The sequence below is a fragment of the Artemia franciscana genome, chromosome 13 (assembly GCF_032884065.1).
Source record: "Artemia franciscana chromosome 13, ASM3288406v1, whole genome shotgun sequence".
Lineage (NCBI taxonomy): Eukaryota > Metazoa > Arthropoda > Branchiopoda > Anostraca > Artemiidae > Artemia > Artemia franciscana.
The window spans coordinates 22,308,242-22,335,395 of NC_088875.1; the positions used below are offsets into that span (position 1 = coordinate 22,308,242).

At 33.9% G+C, this 27,154-nt stretch overlaps 1 protein-coding gene and 1 pseudogene across 1 annotated transcript in view; one reads left to right on the plus strand and one right to left on the minus strand.

The window, feature by feature from the left end:
• LOC136034662 (uncharacterized) overlaps nt 1–7,720 on the minus strand; it is a 38,418-nt pseudogene extending 30,698 nt beyond the window's left edge.
• Nucleotides 7,721–13,737: 6,017 nt separating this feature from the next.
• The window catches only part of LOC136034666 (cysteine-rich protein 2-binding protein-like), a gene marked incomplete in the record, with an annotated part of 109,636 nt that continues 96,219 nt past the window's right edge, over nt 13,738–27,154 (plus strand). The window contains 1 exon segment of the mRNA XM_065715982.1: nt 13,738–13,865.

Sequence of the window (27,154 nt, forward strand, 5' to 3'; positions counted from 1 at the left end):
TAACATGTTTCACTAGCATTTCGCTTGGGATCGGATCGCAAAAAGCAGGAGTAGATTTCAAGAAGTTGATTGTCATTATCTGTGATTTAGTGGGATTTACTGTCATATTTAGATTCTTGAATTCATCCAAACATTGGGTTAGGATTTCAACGGGGTCACTTTTAATATTCCTATGACATACTTCAAGGATCGGCAATACATCAACATATTTCCATCTTTGGGGGAATTCCTTGCCAATTTCGTTAATCATGACAAGAAATAATAGTGGTCCCAATAAGGTTCCTTGAGGTATTCCACAGTACCTAGGGAGGGGGTTAGAGAAGGTATTTTTGTATTTTACAACTTGTGATCTGTCTGAAAGGAACGATATAACAATATTTACTAAGAGTGGGTCAATTTCAAAGTTATCATGTAGTAAACGAATTAGGATAGTGTGGTCAACTAAGTCAAATGCTTTTTGGACATCGACTAAAACCAGGTTTAGCCAAACATTTGGTTTCTCTAGTTCACTTAGGATCGTGTGATTAAAGTGTACAAGGTAATGGGTGGTGGAGGTTTTTCTTAAATTACCAAATTGTCGGATGTCAATACGTGGTATAATTTTAATTTTAAGCCAGTCACAAAGGAACCCTTCGTAAAGCTTAGAAAAAACTGGAGTGAGTGTAATAGGAACCATGTTGGTTATAGTCAGACTGGAAGATTTCTTTGGGATGGGTGTTATAAAACCTAGTTTCCAGCCACTTGGGAATTTACCAGATTTTGTAATTTGGTTAAAAATATCAGATAAAGGTCCAGCAATTGTGTCTGAAAAGGCTTTAATCAAGTCAATTGGGATGTCTAATGGGCAAGTACTTGATTTTTTGAGCTTTTGGATTTTATTTATAATATCAGAGGGAGAAATTTGGGGGAAAGAGGTGGAGGGAGGAATAGTTTGACCTGAGCCAGTGAAAGGGGGGAGACTTTGTACTGTGGACGCAAGATGCAGGTTCAAATCGTTGGCTATCTTGTAAGGGGGCTCAGGGAGATGAAAATTAACTTCAACATGGTTTTTTCCGCAAATCTCTTTAATTTTCCTGTACCATTGTTTGGGTTTGTTAGAATAAAAATCCTTAACCTTACTATTGTAATACCCAGAAGCTGCCTTTCTCAATTTTCTCTTCAGGAACTTTCTTAGATCATTAGCCTGTGTGATATGTCCTTGCTTGAACAAATTGATTTTTTTCCTTATTAGTTTTTTAAAAGTCGCAGTAATGTAAGGTTTATTGGTAGAGCATATTTTAATTTTTTTTCACCGGAAAATGGGCTTCATAATTATTCCTCAATAAATTTTGGAGGGACAAAGCCTTGAAGTTGACATCATTTGTTTGGTACACAGGGGACCAATTTTCACTAGTGATCCAAGAGCCAAAATTGTAGAGTCCTGAGTCAATTAGAGGTCTAAAGACGGTTTCAGTAATAGTAAAGGAATGTTTAACTGTAGCTAGTGGAGATAGGAGTAGGCTAAAGTGGTAACTACCTCCAAGAGGGGGAAGAATGGTGACGGGTCTGTAGAAATTTGACATATTGGTGCATATTAAATCAAGAGTAGAATTGCCTTTGGTAGTAGGGACTTTTACAATTTGTTTTAGACTAAAAGTATTACATGTAGACTCAAGTTTTAATTCATTTGCATCACCTAAGAGGAAAATTCCAGCATTTGGGTATTTAGATAGTACATAGTCAGCACTGCCATGCAATTTTTCAATAAAATTAATTTTTTCAGCTGCTCTCTTTTCAGGAGAGCAGTAAAAACAACACAGGACAATCAAATTGAAAGGACGTGGTAAGACTCTAGGTCGAACACAAACCCACAAATTTCATCAAAGGGAGCAAGACAAGGAACTAATATTTCTGAAGGATAAAAATCATTACGGACAAAGAAAAGAATTCCACCCCCTTTCTTACCCAGAGGGTGGGTTTCGGGTCTGAGTTTAATAAACTGGGTGAAATTATTCATTTTTAACATGTGTGTATTTTGAGCTTGTACTTCAGTAATAGCAATTATGTCTGATCTATATATTTTAGAAAAGGAGTCTAATTCATTAAGTTTGTCAAAATTAAGACTTTCAGCGTTGCTTAACAAAAGTGTGGTAAATTTAAAACGACCTGCAAAGGTACCATTTTTACACTTAACTTTATTTAAATTACAAATGGGTACAGGGGGCGAGGTGGGATTTTTAGCGGGGGCCAGAATAATGTAGTCAGAACAGGGGACCAAGGGAGCACATTTGACTTTTATGGGATGACTATTAGGGTCAACATCGAAAGATGAATTATTAGAGTAAGGAAAGGATTTATCTTGGGGATTTGGGGATGGGGGGACGGGCAATGGTATGGATGAAGCACGAGGAGAACAATTAGGATTATTTATAAGACAATTAAAAAGTCTCAGACCTGAGTCACGTTGACAGGGTAGGCACGATGGATAAAACGAATGGACTGGGGGTGGGGTTTCGTAAAGTGCTGGGAAAGGGGGCCTGGTTGGGAATAGTGATTCATGTCCGTCAAGAAATTGCTGGTTTGTGGCAGAGTAGGGAGGGTATAGGGCAGCATACTGTGAGGGGGGAGGAAATAGGACTTCTGTATGCGGGAAGGGGGAGGAGGTAGCAAAGGATAAGGGAGGAGAGTTCGGGATCAGGAAGGGTTTGTCAATTTTTGAGCTGTGCCTGATGAACTTTGATGAGAAATTTTTGCTTGAGTGCGGTGCACTAAAAAAGGACGGCGGAAGAGAGATGAGTGGCTCTTACAATTTTTATCTTTGGACAGGGACACTGGAACAGGGCCCCAGGGAGGAGAATTAACATCATCTACTTTTGGTGCATGGGCAAAACTACAATATTTGTTATTACAAGCTAAAACTGGACAAAGCTTCACATGGTCAAAACTGCACTTAACCGAACCACAACTACCTGAAATAAAATTACGACATATATGTAAAAATTTGCACTGCTTACTAAATTTACAACGATTATGATTAAAATGTTTGCATATCACATTTTTTTTGTTGGTACTTTGTTGATGCACTTGGCTGAAAATCACTGAGCTCATTTTTTTAGTGTAATTTGCCTTAACTCTATTTTCGAAAACACTTTTTGGCTGGAGCTTGGTTGAAGAAAAAACGTGTTTAAATACACAATTGTCTCCTAATTGGCAAGAACCTGCCAAGATTATATTAGCACATTTTAGTTTATTATCAGAAGAGACAGTCTTATTATGCAGGCTATTCACCTTGTTAATGTCCACACGTTTTTGAGCATCTGTAATGTGGTAATCAAGGTTACCATTATAATTAGTCTGTATCAAGGGTGGATTGAGGTCAATGAAAATTTCCGGATTTGTGTCACTTGTTGTGACAGGTATCACTGGATTTAATCCTCTAAGTCCTTCATCAATATTCATTTGGTTTATGGACATTGCACTTTTTTTATGGTCAGAGATGAAAGTGTTATTAACCTCATTCAAAATGGAATTATATGCAGGTTGATTTGCTATATCGCTTTAATGAATTGTCAAAAAATTGGAGATGAAAGTTAATTTATCAATGCTACAGTCAATTGTTTGACAAAATGCATTCGTTTTCCCTTCAGAACAGCCTCGGCGCTGGGGAGGGACAAGGGAAATTGTAGGATCACACAAACTAGTGCCAGCCTTGTTAGAAACGGTTGGTTCTTCAGTCAATAGAGGAAACTGGCTGAGCGGAGTGTCTGGAAAATGTTTAGGGCTGCTGAGATCACTTAGAATGCTAAGAATCCTTCTTCTTTCAACAGGGGTACGGAGTGTCCGAGAAGTTCCGGATGGGGGGATAGAAAGCACTGGAGAAGAAGTACAATTTACCTTAGACTTAGTAGAGCAATCTAGGCACATCCAGGAGTTATTCCAACTAGTGATTTCTATCCTAGCACACTTTTCAGTCCCTGCATGGAACCAAGAACTGCAATTAACACATTTGACTGCGTTTGAAGTAACCCGTAATCTGCATTCAGGACAAAACTGTTCTGATTTCGTCATTTGGTCTTGCAACACAGTTTTAAGCCTTACTTAATTGAAAGGTCCATCTTTTGTTGGTTTCACAAGGATTTTAGTTGAACTTGAATCCTTGTGAAAATGGCCCCTAAGAAACTTTTATAAGATATTAAAAACTTCAGGGTGAAAAATGAGTTATTAAGGAGGGGGAAGCTACCCTCATTTATGAATCATTTAAGAATTTACTGTAGCTACTAGCCCCTGACAAATCTTGGAAAACTTTAGATGTCAAGCATAATAAAACAAAGATGTTATTATCCTTCACATTGCAAGTTACTCAGAAATACAATGGACACCACCAAAGTAAGCATTTATGTTTGCACTAATTTGTTGTAAATTCAGAAAAGCAAGTTAATGTTTACATTCCATCAGAAATTTGTAATTTTGCAACAAGCCAACAACTGCATCCATAACCAAAGTGATAAGATGCTTATCAATGCATTTCTGAGGAAAAAAAATATTTGATGGGAGAATTTTCTGCAGGAAAAATTCTCCACAAAGAGGAAATTCTAGCTAGGAAAAGTTATGTGATTTGATTTCCCCTCCACAATACTCTGCTCTTTATGCTACAGTTTGACCTTTTGTCTTAATTCTTTAACTCTTGAAACACAAGGGCCATTTAAATAAAATCAGAAACTTTTAAGTCCTAAAAAACTGTTTCTATGTAACATAAAGAAATAACAAATTATTGGCTTTGGGTGAAACTAATGTTACCAGATAGTACACAAGAAATTGGGCAACATCATTCTTTTCCAAATTGGGTTTTGTTTAAAATAATATGTATTTTTCAAGAAAATCCTGACATTATGGGAATGATGGGATCCATTTTTGGAATTAACATATCAAACAGCATGAAACTTGGCAAAATACTTTACGGAATTTTCAAAACTGTAATTTTGGAGGCCAATGTTATCTATGAGTAAATTTATTAATGCCAAACCTGAAAAAATTAATTCCAAGAAATTAGAAGTTTATTGTACAAAGACAGTGATAGGTGATGTAGCCTATATGATTATTTCTGCTATTTAACCAACATTCTTTCTTGCGAAAAAAGAAAATAACTAAATGAAAACCATAAAATAGCCTAAACTCAAAAACATAGCCAAATAAAGAACATTTCTGCTATTTAACCAGCAAAACAAAATTAGCTAAATAGAAAGCATAAAACAGACCATAGCCAAAAGCCAGGAAGCAAAAAGAGACTTGTTGGTTGTACAGGCTGTCAGGTATTTAGTCAAAATGTTCCTATTGGGTTAGTTGGTCTATACATATGGTAAACTTTTTCTTCAAATATGCACATCAAAATAAAGACTCACAATTATTGTATACAAGACAACATCTTTGTATACAAGATGATGAATAACATCATAATCACAGGTTACAACAATAAATGACTTTGTAGCAAAACAAAATAATGTATTTTTAAATAAAATCAGAATCCTTTTTTCTTGGTCCTAAAAAACTGTTTCTATGTAATAAAAAAAATTACAAATTATTAGTCAACATAATACTTGTCTCCACTCCAACATTCATTTATACATATACCCCACAATAGAGAAAATGGGGTAGCTAAGTAGTAATGCTATTTGGCAGTTGCTGCTAAAGTGTCGGCAGCTTTTGAAATTCTATTTAATTGTGCTATTGGCAGCTTTGGAACTTGTCCATACCTGAATATACAAGATTGTGTCTAGAAAAATAATAACTTGCAAGATTAAATTGAATATTATATTACAACTTACCACCATTTTTCTTCATTTTTATCTGATCCTACATCAGTATCCATTATTTCATCAATAAGCAACTGTAGAACTAAATAATGTTGTGGCATTTCTGATGTACCACTGGCAGAGTTCATTGTATGAAGATTTGAAAAAAGCTGTAAAATTGTAAAATCTAAAATTGTTTCTAGCTGAGATAATCTATTGAATTTTTGAAGTTATTTGATATTTTAGGATTTTGTAAGATATCTGTTTCAATAATAGTGAGTGTTTTGAAGAGTATCAAGTATTTGAGATGAAATGAATGCATACAAAGTCTATAGGTTCAGTTATTTTTGTTTTCTACCTATCAAAAGACAACAGTTTTTGAACAGCCATAAGAAGAGAGAAATTTCCCTTCACAGAAAAATCCTAAATCAGCCATTGAATTTTTATGTACCCATCTCTATGCTATATTTTTCATGAATTTTGGAATATTTGATGGAGGCTGTAAAATTTTGTTCCTTTATTGGGCTTTGAATAAATCATTTTTATCTTGGACTGTGGTCTCAAAGAAAGCCTAGATTTAATTAGAAGCCAATACAGTAAACTGAAAACTGTGTTGTGACTACTCTGCTTTATAAAGGTTAAACTTGGTGAACTGAATATTTCAAATATATGTCATCCACTTTGCTCTAAATTAAATCCTACCTGCAAGTTTCTGTTTCTTTCTCTTGTTAAGTTTAGGTCATGGGCCTAAGTATGAGCCTGGTTTGGTTATTAAACAAGTTTCTGAAAATCATATTGCCCTAACAACAAAATGTTCTGTGTTCACAAATTAATGCCCAAGAAAACATTTTTAATTATCATGAAAAATTGGCATTTTTTATATAGCTTATACCTTTGATCTGATACAAGTTTAACCTATTCATAAGCAAATACTATAAAATTATGCAAATAAATAAAAAAACAAATTCCATAAAAATGAAGACATGAAACCCTTACAATTTTCTATGAATAAGCTGAAATCAGTCAAGTATGAAATAGGCCTAAAACAAAATCCAGGGCAAAACCAAAGTCTTTCTGCTATGCTAATTCACAAATGGCACTAATTTACAAAACTGTAAATGGGAGGGGGAAGGGAATGTATTTTGAAAATCTGAGGAGGGGGGTTCCTTGATGGATGTACCAAAATATATATATTTCAATGAAAATTCCCAAAGTATTTTGCCAAATCTAGGGGAACTCCCTCTCATTTGATGCAAATCCATTATTAAAAAATAATTTAGTAAGCTCAAATACTTTTAAAGATAGCCTAGTGAAAAGGCCATCATTTGGAAATTTTAACTAGCCTAGTCTAAAATTCTAACCTTAATAGTTCAACTGAATGTAAGAAAAAGATAGGCCTAAGCCAAAGAGTTTCAATAATCAACACTACTGTATGCTATCTCAGACACTAATGCACTGAAATTAATATAGAAACAGGATATTTAAACCAAATCTAGGTTAATGCCCACAGATTTATTGCAAAATTAATACCTTTCCATAATGAATTTGGCATTAAGTTATTTATGCAGCATTCTGCTTTTCTTTTTGTGAACAATGTAGGTCAATTTTATACAGTGGGTTAAATTTAAGATATAGGTTAGGCTAGCTTAATCAATCAGGAAACAATGCAGAAAAAATAATTGTGGTAAAATTCTAGTTTTGATACTTTTTGCTATCTTGGCAGAGGTTACGTTATTCAAACTATACCAAAGACAAACAAGTTTAAACATGCAACTAGCCTAGAATATCCTATTCATACACCCCTAGAGTGTATTTAATTTTTTTTATTTCAAGATCAGTTTCAAAATATTCTAAGAGTTTCCTCTACTGGTTGGTGGCCTTAGCTACAATATTTACAAGGACTTATGCACAGGAAGTTATTCTAAATTCAGACTAAATGAGTCTAAAACAAATGTTATCAAAATCTTGGTCGTAATAGTTTTTTCTATCTGAATAAGACCTTAGTTAATTCAAAAGCCGTTCGTGGTGAATGTAAAGGCCTTTTTTCGCGTCAACCAAAGAGACTGTTTGAGCTCAACCACTTGATGTGGTTGAGCTCAACCGCTGTTTTTGCGTGAAACAGTCACAAACCAGGTTGTCATGAAAAGTGATTTTGCATGAAACAATTGACTGGTTGAACTCTAATTTAACCAGAACTGTCATTGTTTTTAACCGTAGGGTTCTACCATTCATAATTGTTGGTTGACCTTTTCAGGCGTAGATTTCGAAAAGAAGAATTCGTAGGCTATAAATAAGTCTATATAAAATAAGAATTATAAGCTGACAAATAGAATTCTAGCCACGCAAAAGTAAGGTTTAATTTAGTTGTTTTCGTATTAGGGCTATTTGGATAAATGTTGGGTTATATCCTGCAATTTGATTCACATAGGCCTTAAGACAGGAAGTCAAGAGTTTGAATATGCTTTTGAAAACTTATGTAGATACTTGGAAATCTTTGTTTCATCCTTTTGATGCTCTAGGCTTGACCTTAGCTTGGTAATTTGGCTTCAGAGATAAAACCTTGATGAAGCAAGACCCTAGTTGTTATAAAGCATTGTTAATCCAATTACTATTCTTACTAGATGCTCCAAGATGTGTTGCATCTTTGTCAGAACTCTTTACATTTCAGCCTTACCCTATAGGGCCATGGATAAATTTTCAGGTCAAACTTTAGTTTGGCTACTGTTTGCTATCTTAGAAATGGGTTAAGTCAGGAAAATAGACCTTCCAGTAATGAATCCAAAGCAAAAAATACGTAAAATTCTAGTTTAGCTAATTTTCATTATCTTGGAAAGGGAATAGGTTACAAGAATGAAACTCAGTAATTAATCCAGGGTCAAAAACACTCTGGGAAGGTACTGCCAGGCTTCTATGTCAACCCTTTTCTGATTTCTAAGTCTTAGATAATTGCTTACTCAAAAGGTCTATACCTATACTATAGAAATTTTGACAAAACAAGATTAACCTTAATTTTTAATTGTCAGTTTCTTTTACTCTGGCTTTAGCTCTTAAAATGCAATTCCTTTTATTTGAGTAGCATTTTAAGCCATATCAATATTTTTTTTTCAAAATTTAGGAAATGTCTTTGCATATCTTTAAAACCTTATAAAGTGGATTGAGGAAAGCTGTGAAACAGAAGTCTTAGAAGTATCTTATATCAAAATACACCTGATACAGTTTAATTTTTTAGAGATGACACAGAATAGCATTAAAGCTGAGTATTTGCTTTGCAAGAAATGTGTCCCTTCTGTTGTAAAGCATTTTGGATAGACACTAATCTAACCATGGGTGTATTGCTGTTGCAAATGGTTTTGCTTAAAATGGTTTGGAAAACAAATAGCAAATGTAAATTTGCTTTTTTATCATTATTTAAGACTAGAATATCACAAAGCTATGCAATCACATTGCTTGTTGTATCTTAAGTAAATACAATCCCTGATGGAGCTTTGTTGATACCTGTCTTAAAATTAATTTGTCTAAATAAAATATATTGTTTATGGGACAGTAGAGAAAATGGCAACAACCATGAATTGAGTTTTTTTCAATATTTCTTTTTTCAAATAATAGTTCTCTGGTCACATTTGTGTTCCTTGCTAAGTTGTTGGCACTCTGGTTTGGGAATCCTTTGTCCAAGGCGTACAGGTTTAATTCCTGGCATTGCTAGTGTATTTGGTTTTTACCAGCTAAGTATTCACCATGCTAGTTTGCATCTTAAGTAAAGCAATCCCTACTGGAGCTTTGTTGACACCTGCCTTACAATAACTTGTCTAAGTAAAATACAATGTGTATTGAAGATTAGTGAAAATGGCTGTAAATCCATCTTGGTTTTTTTTTCAATTTTTTTTTTTTTTAATAGTTGTTCTACTCTGGTCGTAATAATGTTCTTGGCTAAGTGGAAAGCACTCTTAGTAAGAAATCCTTTGTCCATGGGGTACAGGTTTGATTCCTAGTATTGCCTGTTTATTTGTTTTAAATGGGGGTCAGTGATGTTAGACAGATCTAAACCAGCTCTAAATAGGCAAATGGAGAAATATGCAAAAGGTAAGCAGGGAGGGTGTACAAAAGCACAAGATTTCTGGCCCCCAGCCCTTAATTGCAATTCTTGGCCAAAGGGTCACAAAGTGGAAATTAGCACTGCCAGTTTAGACCTTGATGTGTCGGTGCTGCCATACTTACTTACTTGCATATTGTTGTTGAGTTTGCCCACATTTTATCTTCATTACTATCCCAAATCATTTAGACATTCAGCAAACTGTCTCAAAGCACAATTAGTATTGAATAGTTTTTGGGCCTTACTGACTTTCCCTTTATAGCAAAGGTTTATTGTTGTGTATAATGTAGATATTTTAAAGTAATCAATCATTAAGAATTCCCTTTTAGTTTTACCAAGTTTTTGAGTAATAAACCTTTTTAATTACCTTAAAATATTTATTCAGGTCCTTTACTATTGGCTGCCCTTTATATTACAATAATGATTTAAATATATTGTGGTAACTAAAAATTTGGATAATCCAACCTATTTTACCATCTTAAGGTTGTTTACAAAGGTGTATGAAATATTTAAGTACTGACTTAGCTACAGAAAACTTCTAGATATAATAAAATGTAAGCAAGATGGCTCTTACTTTGACCATATCTATGGAAGCACTAATGAGAGAGTGGGTCATTTGATGCATTTGTAGGATTGAGTGAGATGAGAAATGAAGTGTAGGTTTGATGAGAGATGGCTGGTGAATGTGATGAGGGATGAATGTTTTGCAAGATTTTAAAATTTTGGACAATTTCTCATGTTGACAGTAGAGTGCAGAAGTAAAATTTTGTATTTTTTTTTCTTTGTTTCTGTTATGTTAGACAATGTTGAATATTCTAAAGTGAAGTTTCTTTTTTGTTTGGAATTGTGATGGCCCTAGGGCTTTAGTGCAATACAGATTACTAATGTTTATTCACTTTCTTTAAACAAACACAATGTCTATGTCTCCTAGCTTTAACAAAGTCAAATGTAATTTTAAGACCAGGGATTTCAAAGTAGGTCAAATGAACTTCTGGTAAAAATGAGCAATTTATGAAACATCTAGATTAAAAAAAAGTCTTTTAGACAACAAAGAAGACAATTGAATAAAGAAAAGTACCTTATATCATAATTTTGTGCACCCTTAAGATAGAAATGAACAAAGCTTCAATTAAGATTCTGTTTTGTTTAAACAGACAGAAGGGATAAACCTCCAAGCTTTGACAAATACAATCTCACTTTGTGGCTCCTATCTTTTCAAAGGGGACTTTCTTTGGATTTTTTCTATCCAACTAAAACTGAAAAGGACAGCATGATATACAAGTGACCTTCCAATTACCCTACATAGCAAGAGAAAATCATTAAGTTAGGCTATGCTTTATCTCAATCCCCCTCCCAATGTGCAGAAATATGGCTCAAATTTCATATTTTCAATGCATTTAACCTCCTGTCACCTGTTTTTCTAGTTATTGTTTGTCACATTTGTTTAATTTACAGCTACATGGGATGAAGTTAGAGAGACAGATTGACAAAACAAATGGAAAATAGGAAATTTCAGCAATACATTTTTATATTGGGAGGATTGAGGGGTAAAGTAGAGCAAAGTTGAATGTAAAATGTGTTACCAGCTATTATCTAAAAATTATGAAGCATGAATTTTTTTTTTATTATGTTTCTTTCTCTTCAGGTCCTTCTCTAGGGCTTTACCAAATCAAACATTCTATGCCCAGAAAAATTAGCAACAAGGTATAGTCTATATACAAAGGCTTATGTTATTTAACTATGAATATGGAATTTATATGGCAATCAGGAACTGGATACAGGCTAAAGCAAGTAAAAAAGAAAGAAAAAACTTCCCTAGTTAGCTCAGGAGACTTTTAATAGATTACTCTTCAGATAATTGCCTATGATACATAATTTAAATATTTACCCCTGTACAGTAGGGCGTTAAAACAATCTATCACAATGTAAGATACAGTATATTTAGATATGAAGCTGATTTACAAATTCCAGGATTCTTTGTTTTAGTTTTCATAATTTTGTTGATAAAGTTTTATATATTCACCATATTTTATTTTATGTCATTAACATTAGCCAAACTAAACTTCTCAATAGAACTTGAATGTGGTGGCTATAATGCACAAGTACTGCAAAAATCTTACAACACATTATGTGTTATGGTAACTGTTCAGTGAGAAAAAAATTTTTTCCTAGTTTAGCTTAATTTGTTATATTTTTGTGCTTATCAGAAATATTTTGTTAATTTTAGGCAGCTGTCCCCCTCAAAAAATTTTAAACATTTGCTGGTTTTTACTTAACTAGTATTCTACAGAAAACAAAAATTAATATATATTTTGTATTGAAGAAATATACAGCCCTTTGGATTTTTTTCTATTCAGATTAAGCAGTTGATTTGGTCCAATTATTTGGTCCACACCCTTAAAAATGCTTGTGTTATAAAAGTGAAACCCTTGCAAAATAAATCTTCTACTTAAATGACAAGAAAAAAGTGTTTTTAGTGTCATAACTTTGCTCAATTTCAATTTATGATGTTTCCAAGATTTGGAAACATTCAGGATATACATTTCCCTATATTTAAATACAAAACACTGATATGGCTTAAAATTCTACTCAAATAACAAGAATTGCATTTTCAGAGCTAAAACCAGAGAAACAGAAACTGCTTGCTGAAAATTAAGGTAAGATGTTGTTTTACCAAAATTTTAACAGTTACAGACCAGTCCAGTATGCAAAATTCCCAGATTTAAAAACAGAAGAGGGTTATCACATAAGCTTAGCAATAGCTTCTCAGAGTATGTTTTTAGAAATGTATTAATCACTGAAAGTTTCATTCATCTAACATAACCCCATTCAAAGATAGCAAAAAGTAGCTAAACAGGAATTTGACTAGAAATTTAATCTATAGCCTGGTAGGCTTGTAGAATTCCAAATCAAAACAAAAAGAAGTCAAACTAGAATTTTATCCTCTGTTTAGGGTAGCTCAACAAAGCTAAAGTCTTATCATTTAGGACTTTTTTATAGGTAATTTTGCTTTTACAGTATGAATACAACATTTTCCAATATATTACGTGAACAATTTAACCAAAGATTCCACTAATTCAGACCCTTCCTATCTCTTCAAATATTCCAGAGAGTATGCTAGATCATTTCTCAATTCTCTCTGACCTCAAACTAATGTGAAATATGTCAAATCCGGAGGAAATTAAGCCAGTGCTAAATCATTTAATTATAATAGAATGACACTCTTAACACTATACGGATGTTTTATGTTTGAAATTTTTTGCCCAAACCGACAAGTAAAAAGAGTGTTTTCGCGAACCAGTTTTGTTTGAGCTCAACCATATGTAATTTTTTTCCGTTTTTGCGTTAAACATACAAGCTGGTTAAACCAAAGGTGTCATTTGTTAAACCAGCTGGTTGACGCGAAAAAAGGCCTTAAAATTCAAGTAACTTCTCTAGTTACTTTAAAGTTACTTGATTTTTCACCTGGAACACCCTCTTTATTTGGGGGTTATAAAGTGCCAGCCCACGGACAAGTAATCCTGAGCGTTTGAGGGGATAATCCGACTAACCTCTGACGTCATATGTGTCTCAAAAAACGCTTGGATTAATCAGATTAGTAATCGGACAAGTAAACAAACGCACCCCTTATAAAAGTTTATGAGGTAAAATAATTTGATTAAAGAGCTATGAAGTCAAAGTGAAATGTGACAACGTTTAGTTTCAAAATCAACTACATTTCGTTTGCTTTTCGAGCTTTTAGCTGCATCCCTTTGTCGAGATTGACAAAATCCCACTTTTTCTGGAATCACATTTGGCTCTTGTATATATGCTCTCTAAACTTTTAGAATGTGGTATTTAATTCGCAAATTACACGAACAACTCCAAAAACTCTATACAAAATAAAATGTTTTTACTGAGATTCCACAGACTCTTTAAAAAAGTGGAAACACTGTTTCCTTGTCCGCATTTAAATTGTAGAAGAAACAAAAGAAAAATAATAAAAATATCTGGTGGAACGTACTCAAGTATGCTTTATTAGCATAGTATCCTTTATGTTTGCTCTTATTTCAGGAAAATTATCTAAAGAATTTCATATCATTAGAAATCAGTGTTTATATCTTTACAAATCAATGTTTATTATGGGGATTGAACAACTACATGGGGGGTGAGTTTGGGGGAAAGTGGGTGCAATGGAATTTACTGGTACTGGGAACTTCTTCTGGGTATTGGCATAATAATTTTCGGTAAAATTCTAGTTAATTGACTTCTTGCTATCTCAGTAAGGGTTTAGGTTAGGAAAATGAAACTTTCAGGAATAAATCTACAGACTAAAGTATGTCCCGGGAAGGTATTTTGAAGCAACTACCTCCACCACTTCTCCATCTAGAGGGTCCTGACCTCTGATGACCTTTAAAAATATGTGAGTTATAAAAGTGAAACCTTGCAAAATAGATCTTCTGCTTAATTGAAGTACAACAAAATTGTTTTCAGCTTCATAACTTTGCTCAATTCCATTTTATAAGGTTTTAAAGATATGCAAATACATTTCTTAAATTTTGAAAAAAAACATTGATATGGCTCAAAATTCTACTCAAATAAGAAGAATTGCATTTTTCAGAACTAAAGGCAGAGAAAAAGCAACTAGTAACTGAAAATTAAGGTAAAATATTGCTTTGTCAAAATTTCAATAGGTATAGACCTATCATGTAGGCAAATTTCAGGGCCCTCTAGAGGGAGAAAGAGTGGATTTGGGTACTTTAAAATACTTTCCCAGGACATACTTTAGCCTGTAGACCCATCCCTGAAAGTTTCATTTTCCTAACCTAAACCCTTTCCAAGATAGCAAGAAGTCAATTAACTAGAATTTTACCTAATTTTCAATGTATCTAAACATAGATGGATTTCTTAACCAGTTATGCAGGGTATTAGAGCTATTGACTTCAATTTTTGTAAAATAATTAATTAGAAGAAATCTTCTTCTTTCATTTATTGGTGATAGTCCACTCTCTGTAAGCAGAAACTTTGTATTTGTTGGTTTCCTAAGACCAAATATTAGACAGATTATATCATTTTGTGTTGTTTCAATTTTTTGCATATGAGTCTTTGCACAAGCACCATAAACTATAGGGCCATAATCAATATTGGATCTTATATAAGATTTATAAAATTGGAGTAATGTTTTCTCATTACAGCCCCAAGATGTGACTAGTAGGCTCTTTTATTATTTTTATTATTCTTTCACATTTTTTTATTGTGTTTGTGATGTAAAGGTAGAAATTGAGTTTTTGGTTAAGTATGAGGCCTAGATAATTAATTTGATTGTCTTCTGGAATAATTATTCTATTTAGTGTTAGCCTTGCTTTAGGATTATTTTGCTTATGGTGGAATTGGATGATTTTAGACTTGGTGGGTGCAATAGGTAAATCTGAATTTTGAGAAAGTTTTTCAAATTGGAAAATTGCTTTTTGCAGCTTTGAATGTACAATCTCAAAGGTGTTGCCAGTTTCCCATAATACCAGATCATCAGCATACTGTAGATTGGTGTATGGGAGGTTCATATCCCAGAGAAATAGGGAAAAGACTTAGGACTATACCCTGTAGAAGAGGGGTTACCAGTTCTGTCAGAGAACCCTTCTTTTAGCTCCTGAATAGGTATTTCTGGAGGGATGTTGTTCACTACTATTTTAGTTGGGCTTGGGATCCAGAGAAGAGATTTTATTGGGATATTAAGAAGAGATTTTGAATTCTGTAATATAACTGCTGATTTAGAATCTTGGAGGGCTATTAGCAGAGATACATCATAGTTAATGTTTAACAAGAACACTGATTTTAACAGTTTGAAAATTGCAACCCCTAATAGAGCTATTTTTTTTTATCTCAAAGGGGGTATCTGGAGTTATTTTTAAGTATATTCTAAGCTTTTGTGTGGGAAGAGTTGGATCATGTGGATGGGAATTATTTTTGATTGGGGAGATTTTTTTTCTTTTTTTTGGAGCTCCTTGATAGGACCTTGAAATTCAGTGTCATTATTGTCCTGGATAGTGATTAAATAAAAAACTAGTTTTTTAACTACAAAGTAAGGAGTGACATTAAAACTTAAAACAAATGGCAATTACTCTGTGTATGAAAGGGGATGTTCCCTTCTCAACGGCCCACTCTTTACACTAAAGTTCGACTCTTTCTCTCAATTCTGCTTTATTAAACAGGAAAAAGCTTTGGCGTAAAGAGTGGGGCATTAAGAAGGGAACATCCCTTTTCATACATGGAGTAATTTCTGTTTGTTTTAAGTTTTAATGTTGCTCCTTACTTCCAGTTAAAAAAAGCTAGTTTTTTTTATTTAATTTCTGAACGTTTTTGAATTAATGCGTGTTTGATTTTGGCTCTCTGCACATAAATCATTAAAATGAAATTTGCATATTAATTCTCTTTTTTTTGCTAAATGGCTTTCTCTTAGTTTTGATCAGACGATTTAGAGAAATAAGGGGTGGGGAAGGAGGCCCAGTTAACCTCCAATTTTTTGGTTATTCAAAAAGGCAACTAGAACTTTTAATTTTTACCAAATGTTTTTATTGGTAAAAAATATACATAACTTAAGAATTAGCTTACATAAGAAACTTCTATATTCATATATTTTTATTATGTATATTAGGGGGGTTTGTTTCCTTGTTAATACCTTGCTCTTTACACTAAATCTTAAGTTTTGTCCCAATTCTTTAAGAATGACCCCTGATATACTTTATCAGCTATGCTAATACTTTAGCATAAAGAGCAAAGTATTTAGGAGGAGAAGAACCCCTCATATGTGTAATAATCTCTGTTCGTTTTAAGTTTTAATGCTACTCCTTACTTTCAATTGAAAAACATTTTTGTGTTTATTTGTTCATTGTTTTTTTTTTACAGTAATGCTAGAAAATCCTCCACCCTTTTCATTGAATTTCTCTTCCCCCATGACATGTTCCTCCAAAGAAAGATCTTCCCACATACCCCATCCCCTCAACCCCCCTCCAAACCAAAAAAAATCCCTGAAAACGTCTGTAAACTTCCCAATAACCATTACTGTATATAAACACTGGTCAAAATTTGTAACTTGCAGCCCCTCCTGTGGGGACTGTGGGGGAGTAAGTTGTCCCCAAAGACATACTTATAAGGGTTTTCCACTATGCAGAACAAAATGGCTATCTCAAAATTTTGATCCATTGACTTTGGGAAAAAACTGAGCGTGGGAGGGGGCCTAGGTGCCCTCCAATTTATTTGGTAACTTAAAAAGGGCACTAGAACTTTTCAATTCTGTTATAATGAGCCCTCTTGCGACATTGTAGGACCACTTGGTCAATATGATGACCCCAGGGGAAAAGAAATAAAACAACAAATAAACACACACCTGTGATCCGTCTTCTGGCAAAAAATACAAAATGCCACATTTTTATAGATAGGAGCTTGAAATTTTTGTTTCAGGGTTCTCTGATATGTTGAATGCAATGGTGTGATTTTCGTTAAGATTCTGTGACTTTTCGGGGGTGTTTCCCCCTATTTTCCAAAATAAGGCGAATTTTCTCAGGCTCTTAACTTTTGATGACAAAGACTAAATTTGATGAAACTTATATATTTAAAATCAGCATGAAAAGCCGATTCTTTTGATGTGTCTTTAGCATCAAACTTCCGTTTTTTAGAGTTTTGTTTACTATTGAGCCTAGTCACTCCTTACTACAGTTTGTTACCACAAACTGTTTGACATACGCTCCACTTCCACCATTGTATTATTTAGTGACCCATCCTGTGAGCTTTGAGAAAGTTGACTTGACCAGGCAAGAGGTTGAATGCTTTTGGTAGTATTTGGGGTAGGATCAGGGGGAGCTTTTTTGGGGGGTGTTCTATGCATTGCCTATTGGAATAAGCTTTGATAAACAACTAGTAAAAATAAAATAAAATTGATATTATAATACCAGACTGTCTGCACTTTTTTAAAAGGGAGGACTTCACCATCCACAAAAACCACCACAGTGTGGTCCAGAAGATGGTTTGGTGCACGATTGATTCAGTTAACTGCTAATAAGTCAAGGCTAGTATCACAAAAAAATGTTTTTATATAAATTTCTTAAAGCATCGCTGTTGAGTTCTTAAAAATGACGAATTTTAAATCAAAGCATGAGTTATTGGTCGTTTTCCAACAAAATAATACTACGTTTTCTGATTGCTGTTTTCTTGGTTGTTTTTGACAAAACAATACTACATTTTCTCAGTGCCAAAATTATTTATAATAAGGTTAGGCTAGGTTAGGTTAGGTCAAAAAGTGCTTAAATTTGCATTAGAAGCAATTATCCTATCATATTTGTAAAGAGCATAAAAAAGCATCAAGTGGTATATTTACTTTATTGGTAAGTCAATAATATGAACGGTTTTATTGGTAAGTCAATAATATCAATAAAGTACAAACATATCAATCAATGTGCTTATTAAAGTTTATTTGAGATGGCCTATTTTATGGTAATCCTTTTCTTGCAAATGCTCACTGACAACCCTTCTTTATGCCAACCTGGAAACAAACATTCCCTGAAGGTTTGAAAGAATTTAATCCTGTACCTAAATTTAACATTCATTTGCATCAGAAATGAACTTTATCTCCTCACTCAATGTGCAAATATATACCCTGAATTGGTATATAGGGGTGAGGGTAAAATTCATTTCCAATACAAATGCATGTTCAATTTGGATTCAGGATGCAATTATGATATATGTGTCTTGAACAGTCATGAAAAGTACAAATAAAATCAAACTGAATGTTTGATATATATATATATATATATATATATATATATATATATATATATATATATATATATATATATATATATATATATATATATATATATAATGCTATTGATTATTGAAAGATCATCAGTTCAAGATTTTATTTCACTGTAATTTTATTTTCATTTTCATTGTTGTAATATCTGGAAAAGAACATATTTGCAATATAATTTGTTTTTAGTGGAGCACCAATGATGCAGTAGGCTTTAGACTTCTACACTTAGGGAAGTGGGCAGTAAACAAACTCCATAGCTTTCAGTAAAGTGCCAATGACGCAGTATGTCTTAGACTTTTACAGTGAGAGAAGGAGGCAAAACCAAAACTCTTGTTTGTAGTGTTTTTGTTCCTTTCTAGTTTGAGTTGCACATTCAATTTAAGTTTCACTTGTTTTAAGATTTATTTCTTCCATTATAGTAGTACCTATTGTATGTTTGTTTGCCAAGATTGTTTATTTAATTTCTGTTTGTTTTGGGTTTCATTTATACATCAATAGCAAAACATGTTTGTTCGTTTTAAGCATGATTTGCATATTGAATTTAAGCTTTAATTGTTTTGAGGTTTATTTATATCAATATCTGTTGTATGTCTTTTTGCTATGGTTTTTTGTTTTATTTCTGTTCGTTTCAGGTTTCATTTATTCTTTAAAAATTATTTTTTGTCGTTTTGAGCTTTAGTTATTGTAGGTTTCTATTTCTTCTGATCTCAAGCTTAACATGACCTTTACTTTTCTTTAAAAAACTTCTTTTTCGGAAAGTTTTTTTTAATTAGTCTTCATCTTTCGAAAAGTTGCTTCTCTAGGATGTGGTGCCATTCTAGACTACCGTTAATGTCAGATTCCCTGTGGTTCATGTTTTACTATTGCAACTAAGAAAATAGCTATAAAAAACTATATAGTCATTTTTCGGAAAAATGATATAATTTGCTCTTTAGATGCATTTGAATGTGACATCAATTGTAATGATAAATTTAAACTATATTCAATTGACTTTTAAAATAAAGAGAAGAAAAATAATAGCAAAAAAAAAAAATGCTGAGGTGTTTTGGGTTTAACCTTAGATTACACTTATCATTGTAAAACTTAGTATGAACTTATTAATTTTACTATCAGCAAGAACTCCGCGCCTGTTGCGGAGGGATGGGAATTACCCTTGCCAGTGGTTTTGTTTTCCTGAATTACATCTCCTGGAGATTTGAGTCTAAAAAGAATTTAGCATTGTTAATATATCCTATAACTTGAGTCTCAAATTTACCAAACTTGTTAAATAGAAAATTCATGTATACAATAACGGTATTATGTATAAACTGAACCTACATTATTTCCGGGTTCAAATTTACCACTCGGTTTGAGTGCATACTTAGAACCTAAGGAAGTTATTTCAGAATTCGAACTGGTTAAGCCTAATTTATGTTGCTTTAGAATAAGTATGGAATCTATTTAATTTAGATGATATGAAAATTTGGGTAGTTTTAAAAAGGCGAATAAAAGCTATTAAATCACAATCTTTTTCAAAAGCAATGGTGCAAATTCATGAAAATGCTAGGGAGGCAAAATGTATTTTCTAAAATCTAGGTGAAGGGGGATTTTGTTTTTATCAATATTTTTTTCACGATAATCCCAAATAAATATTTTGTAGTGAAGAAACATAGACAATGGTATTTTTTATAAGCCTAGGGGGAGCAAAATTTCTAGGCGGGGACACATGTCACCATTGAGTTTAGGGCTATTGCCTTTAAGTTGAAAAATGTCTGAAAGTCCTAGTGAGCCTTTCAGTCTTCTCTGTGCAAAAGTAGGAATTTTTTTATTTTTATTGAAATTTGTATTAAGGAAGTGTTTTGATTTGTTTCATGTAGAGAGGAGGTATCGTATTCAAGTAACATCCACAGAATTTCGGGAAACTTCAGTTTAAAAATGGTAAAAAGTATACCCTTCCTACATTTTGGAAATACATATCCTGCTCATCCCTTTACATTTTCGTGAATTTGTGATGCCAATGATCCTAGATCCCTTTATCCTTGTTGAAGGCATATCTTTTTTGTATTACTAAGGTATAGAGGATTAGGAAGCTTATTTAGATTTTACGAAAGAAAAATTGGGTTAATTATTCTACAAACTAGATGTTTTGAGAGTATGAACTTTGATTTTGACGCACAGTTAATATAGCCTAATAGTCATGCCTAACCAACTAAACGCAGGAAAAATCTTTCGTTGATAAATCAAGTAAAGAGTGATGTGGGTAAAATGTATTAATATTTAATTTTTTCTATGCCAGGGCACTTTGCATAGAAGGAGTTGTTGTAGAAAGTTCGAAAGCGGCTCATTTGATTTCATTTGAATTCATAGGTTATGAGGCAAGAACCGTTTTAGGTCATACGTTATTACTATTAAGCTACTCGAACATCGATCCTCCATCACCAAAGGAGAGTCACACTACTGTAGTAACTATTAATTAATGACGTATTATCATGTTTAACGTTATTATCAAACCGTTCGTTGTGACGAACTAAAGGAAAGGAGCGATTCTGTCAGATCATAGCTGATACATTAAAAAACGGATTTTTATACAAATTTATACATAAAAAGAATCGGCTTTAATACTGATTTCAAACTTAATCAGTTTTAAAATTATTGATCAAAAGCTACAATACTGGGAAAATTTGTCTGAATTTTCGCAAAGGGGGAAGTACCTCAATATTAATAAGAAATGAATTTTAATCTCAAATGCAAAAAAAGAAAATGTTTAAAAGCTAATGTTACCGCTGACCAGCTTTTTTGGTGTCCCATCGCTAGTTATGTTTCAGATGTTAATTCATTTGAAACAGAACAAAAATCGTCGAAAATCTTTCTCAGGTGTAATAACGACAAGAAAACGAATATTTAATGCTTTCTTTCTTATTGCTCAATAATTATCTAGCGCCAATTTTGGGTCATGCCCTACATGGACATTTCTAAAATCTTGATGGCCCCTTGGTGATATTTAAATTTGCTATTCAAAATTTTACGTGATTTCATCTGAAGGAAGCTAAAAAGGCCATCAAGTCGGTATCTTTTGACATGTGGTCCTTTAGGTATATTTTATACTAATGAAATGTTTTGTCTGTATACAAATACCTTTCACACAATCCATGACGTCATTGAAGTACTATCAAATATCTTTTTTGCTTTTCTAATTATGTTTTTTTTTTAAATTAAGGCCCATAGTGAGTAATCTGTCTTTGATTTTTGTTTTCTCTACCTTTTTGAATTAAGGGGTTACTTGATGTTCTTTTGAAGCAGTAATGCAAAAAATTGTTTTACCTAAGCCTTGTTTCCAGGCTACCCACATCCAACATGGAGTTTGACACAGGTTTTGTAGATGATCGTTTTGGGTGTCATGTTCAACACGGCGAATGTCTTTTCAGAACCCATGTTCGACCGTGCTGTTCTACTGCATTACAATTTTGAAGAACCCGTGTCCAACACGCTTGGAACTCGTAACATGAAAACGCTTTAAAGTTTTTGGGTTCAACACGAAGAACCTGAAGACGATTTAAGTCAAACACGCTTCAAAACCCCTTGCCTGAAAACACAACTCTAAATTGAAAACGTTTCACAACATGAGCAATAACTCTAAAAGACACAAAAACATACACGTGAATCGTCGTTACAGGTATGGAGGGAGTCAACACTTATATTTTTCGGTTGTTGGAAGTTACTTACGTGTGATCAATATTACTCGTAGAGCCACCGTTGTGTATAGAAGTAAACTGCTGACTTTTATCGGTAACACATGTCTCATCTGATAATGCTGCTAAAAGAATATTTGTTATTTTATTAGGTAAAGAGGGGTTACACTGAAACTCTCCATAGATTAGAAAACAACTCTTGTACTTTTGTGCAAGACTGCTTAAATGCCTGTTCGCTTTGGCATAGCATTACTAAGAATGATCGCTATATTGGAAGACAAGATGATGAGGAAAATGTTTGTTGAACCAGCAAATCCCACAGCTGTTTAGAATAGAAAAGAATATATTTATTCACTACAACTCATTTATTTACTATTTATTTATTCATTTATTTACTCATTACTAGCATTAGCATGTCATGACAAAAATAATTGGTACCTTCAAAAACACTCACAGGAATGAAATGTCAAATATTATATTAATAAAACACAAATTAATCAAACATTAAATATTAGTCATGTCAATATTATTAGAATGACGGGTAAAGTATGGGACAAATGATTTACAATATCTCTCAGTACTATAGGCTGAGCAAATCATTAACTGTGGACAATTATTTTTATTCGTCGGAGTCTAGTACTGGTTCTTCAGTTGGGGGCTCTCAAGGTTGGGTAGTAGACGACAATGAGTTGGGGAATTCAAACAATTTAGTCCAAATCTATATGTTAAGCCATGTCTACGACTATCAAGTGAGTCCAAATTGAGTTGTTTCAGTGCATCCTCGTATGTTGAGTAGTTTAGTCCAAGTATAATTTTTACAGCTCTTTTTTGAATCGTCTCAAGTCTATCAGTTTGATCATTTGTCAATCCCGGATGCCAAGCAGGGCATGCATACTCAAGAGAAGGTCTAACATAGCTGCAGTATACAGACTTTAAAACCTCAGTTGGCATACCAAATCTTTTTTGGTTGGAAAATGAATGTAAAAGCGAGGCGCCTTTTTAGTCAGATAGTGAACGTGCGAATTCCATCTTAAATCATCGTCCAAAAGTATCCCAAGTATTTTAACAGTTTTCTTTGTCGGCAGTATGGAATTATGAGATTAAGAGTAGTTGTTACCCTTTAGGAAGGAAAACGTCATATAAGAGCTCTTAGTTTCACTGACCGTCAGTTTTACCTTTCCTAGTCCAGTTTTTAGATCATGATAGATTTTGATCAAGTCAGTCTGTTCAGTAGTCCGAGGGCTTAGTCGCAGTGATAAAACAGTTAAATCATCAGCAAATTTAAAACGCTCACGAATTGTTGTTAAAATACGGTTAAAAACAATAAGAAAAGAAAGCGGGCCTAATTTAGTCCCTTGTGGCGAACCACAAAAAATATGTACAAATTCAGATGGCTCATGATCAGGGAGTTGGACACACTGAGATCTTTCAAAAAGAAAACTAGCGAACATTCGTACAACAAATGGACGGGCACCCATAGCCTTTGTTTCTTCCACAACTACATTATGATCAAGACTATCAAAAGCCTTTACTATGTCTGCAAATAATGCATCAACATAGGCCCCATTTTTTTCTAAGTGCTTAAGGATAGTATCCAACAATGCAACCAAATAATGAACAGTACTATGCCCGGGTCTAAATCCAAATTGTTGGGAATCTGTATTATCACTTATGTCCTCAAATAAACAATCAAAAATAAAACTTTCAAATACTTTAGAAAGAGCTGGGGTTTTCCAAATTGGCCTCATGTTGGCAATATCTTTAAGTGCCTTGCATTTGGGGATTAGCGTTAAATACGCCTGTATAAAAATGCATGGGAAAACACCATCAATAAAACATTGGTTAAAAATTGCCGTTAAAGGAGTAGATAAAAGATTAGCACACTCAGTAATCAATTTAATCGGTATCTCACTAGGATAACTAGATTTGCGAGAATAAAGTGCCCTTAACTTTTTAGCAACTGAACAAATCTCTAGTATAGGTATATTAGAAACTGAATCATTTGGTGGTAAGTTTCTTAGTTCCGGAGGAATTTTACAAATTGATGCAAAAAAGTCATTCATTTCACTAGGTAACAGGGGTTTACCATTGACATCTCTCACTTCAACTTTGGTTACTTTTTGCCGATAATGTTCTGAACTAAATCATGGTACTTCCTTGGGTTGGATTTATATTTTTTGCTAATTATTTCAGACCCATTCTGCTTGCGTGAACATCTTATTTTATATACAATTAAATTTCTTACTCTTTTGAAATCTTTTACGGGTCCAGTTAAATGCAATTCGCTTCTCACTTTTATCAGATTCCGAATATCTTGAGTAATCCATGGTTTATCATTAGCGTTCACATATATTTTTTTTATGTGGGAAAATTTCACAGTATTTTGCGAATAGTTCTTTACAGAATAAACTTGCCATTTGGTCACCGTCAGACAATGAGAGAATATCACGCCAGTCACGATCTGTGAGCCATTCCTTGTAGAGATTTACTAGTTCAGGTATGAAAGGCCTGTACACCACACTATATTTTTGTCTATTTGGGATAAAATGATTGGGTGTCCAAGCAACACACAGGTGATCATTCAAATATAATGGGGGTAATGTAACTGGAGTATTATAATATTCAGGACAGTTGCTAAAAATGAGATCCAACGTACGGTTTCCTCTTGTTGGCACATTGACAACCTGCTTAAGTGACAGTTAATTGCTTAGCCATTTGACACCTAAGTCATTACAGTCACCACACATTATGATACCAGTGTTAGGATACAAGGATCGTACATTGTCAGTGCCATTTTGTAAGTAATTCACAAGGTCTTTACAATAGGGGCCACGGGGTGGATAGTAAACAACACATATCACCAGTGATGCCACTTCCTTGGGAAGCTTCTTATGCCTGCACCACAACCATAATACTTCAAAACCATGCTTATTTGGTATATTACTGAAGGTGAGAACTCGATTTCTTATAGACGATCGACAAATAATACCAACACCACCACCACATGTTACTGTAATGTCATTGGGTGTCATTCTAGGTTTGAAATAGGTATCATATCCCTCAAATGCTTCATGCTCTTCAGTCGCGGACCCTGATTCACAGATACAAGCAATATCAACCAGTTCATTCTTCAAGCAAAGTTCAACCTCTTCTAATTTGTTCATAAGTGACCAGACGTTTGATAGTAGTATTTTCGGAAATATATAGGGATGAAAGAAGGGCTTTACACTGCGGTCCCGAATTTCCTTGCCAGCACATTGAATCGGTTCCAAGTTGGGATATTCGGAAGACATGGTTTGAGGGGTGGGTGAATCTTCGATTTCTTTAAAATTCTAAACTTCTTGGTTGCTAGTACCGGATAAATAGCCGGAAAGCTGGCAGATGTTGGTTCTTGCCAGTTTCTCCAAGGTTTTACGAGGAGTGGTTGGTATAAGGGGGAGGGATCTGCATTGGCTGATTTAAAACAGGTGGTTTGAGCTTCAAGCTCGTAAGCGGGACTGTATATTGTTGTCTTTGGCAACCATGTTTTAACAGAGGTGGAATTTTTCGCTTCCTGGTTTTTGAACTTCGGACTTCAGTATTGGAACGTAGCTTTTTCCTTCTGTGGGAAGTGAGATGCACATTAGGACAACAGTTCATGAAACAAAAGCCATGAGCAAATTTTTTATACAGAGATCTGTGAGGCAGAATACAACACTCATCACGGCAGCTGCCTTTGAAGTAATCCACGCAAACATGGAGAAACGTGCAATTCTCCGCCTTTCTACAGCCTTGCCTTAAGTGAAATCTGCAGACAAAGATCTGTTGTAAGACCCTCTTCATCTGTATGCGGAGACTGAGAATACTCTAGTTCGGTTTGTGTGGTTTGACTAGTAACAAAGCTAGTGCATTGAACAGATACATTATTACTGAGAACTTTAGGGCTGGTTTTATTACCCTGGTTTAAGCCCTTTTCACAGGTAAAAAGAAAGAAACGTCCCGAGGATTTCTGCAGAGCAAGGCCTATGTCTGCATCAATTGCAGCGCAGGTCGCATGCATGCGGTATAAGCAATGCATGCATGAGGTCGGTTCGTCACATATGAGGCAGCTGTGATCAGGACCTGAGCAGTCATTTCTTTCCACGGTGATATTTTCTATAGCATCCATAAATCTCAGTGCACCGCCAGGAGTGCCTGGTGATTTCGATGACAAGTTTCCTATTGGGAAGATAGTGCTCTCTGTATTTTGTTGTTGTTACTTTGCTGTTTTGGACTATTATTTTTCGACCTCAGTTTATTCAGAATAAAACTTTTGGGGGAATCTTTTTGTGTACAAATTACGCACACAAAGGTCTTCTTCAAGTGATTAGAGTACTTAGTTTTTCCACAGCTTTTATAAGACCATTTATTACATTTGATACACTGTACGCCGCCTGTTTTGCTTATAATTCTTTTTAAACTGAAACCACACTGTTCAGGGTCCAAAATAAATATCGCTACTGAGTACACCGAGTTCAAATTGCAAATTGTATAAATTCAAATTGCAAAAATGTCAACAGCAAATAAGTCTGAACAATCAGATATTAAATGTCTCTAGGGAAATCACTCAGGTTAAGTCTTAATCAAAGTTCCCAAGGAAAATTTTACTCAAGAAGAAAAATAATCCGCTTATTCAAATTATAATCTCTTGGTTACTGAATTAGATATTAGTTGTAGGTCAGGTAGAGACTATAATCCTTTAGTAATAGGTTATATCCAAAAAAAGTCCTCACACCATGAACTCTGAATTAAGACTGATGGGTCGGTCATAACCAATCAGCCACATGGGTCATACAGACTACAGGAGCTCTTATTGTCGAGTATA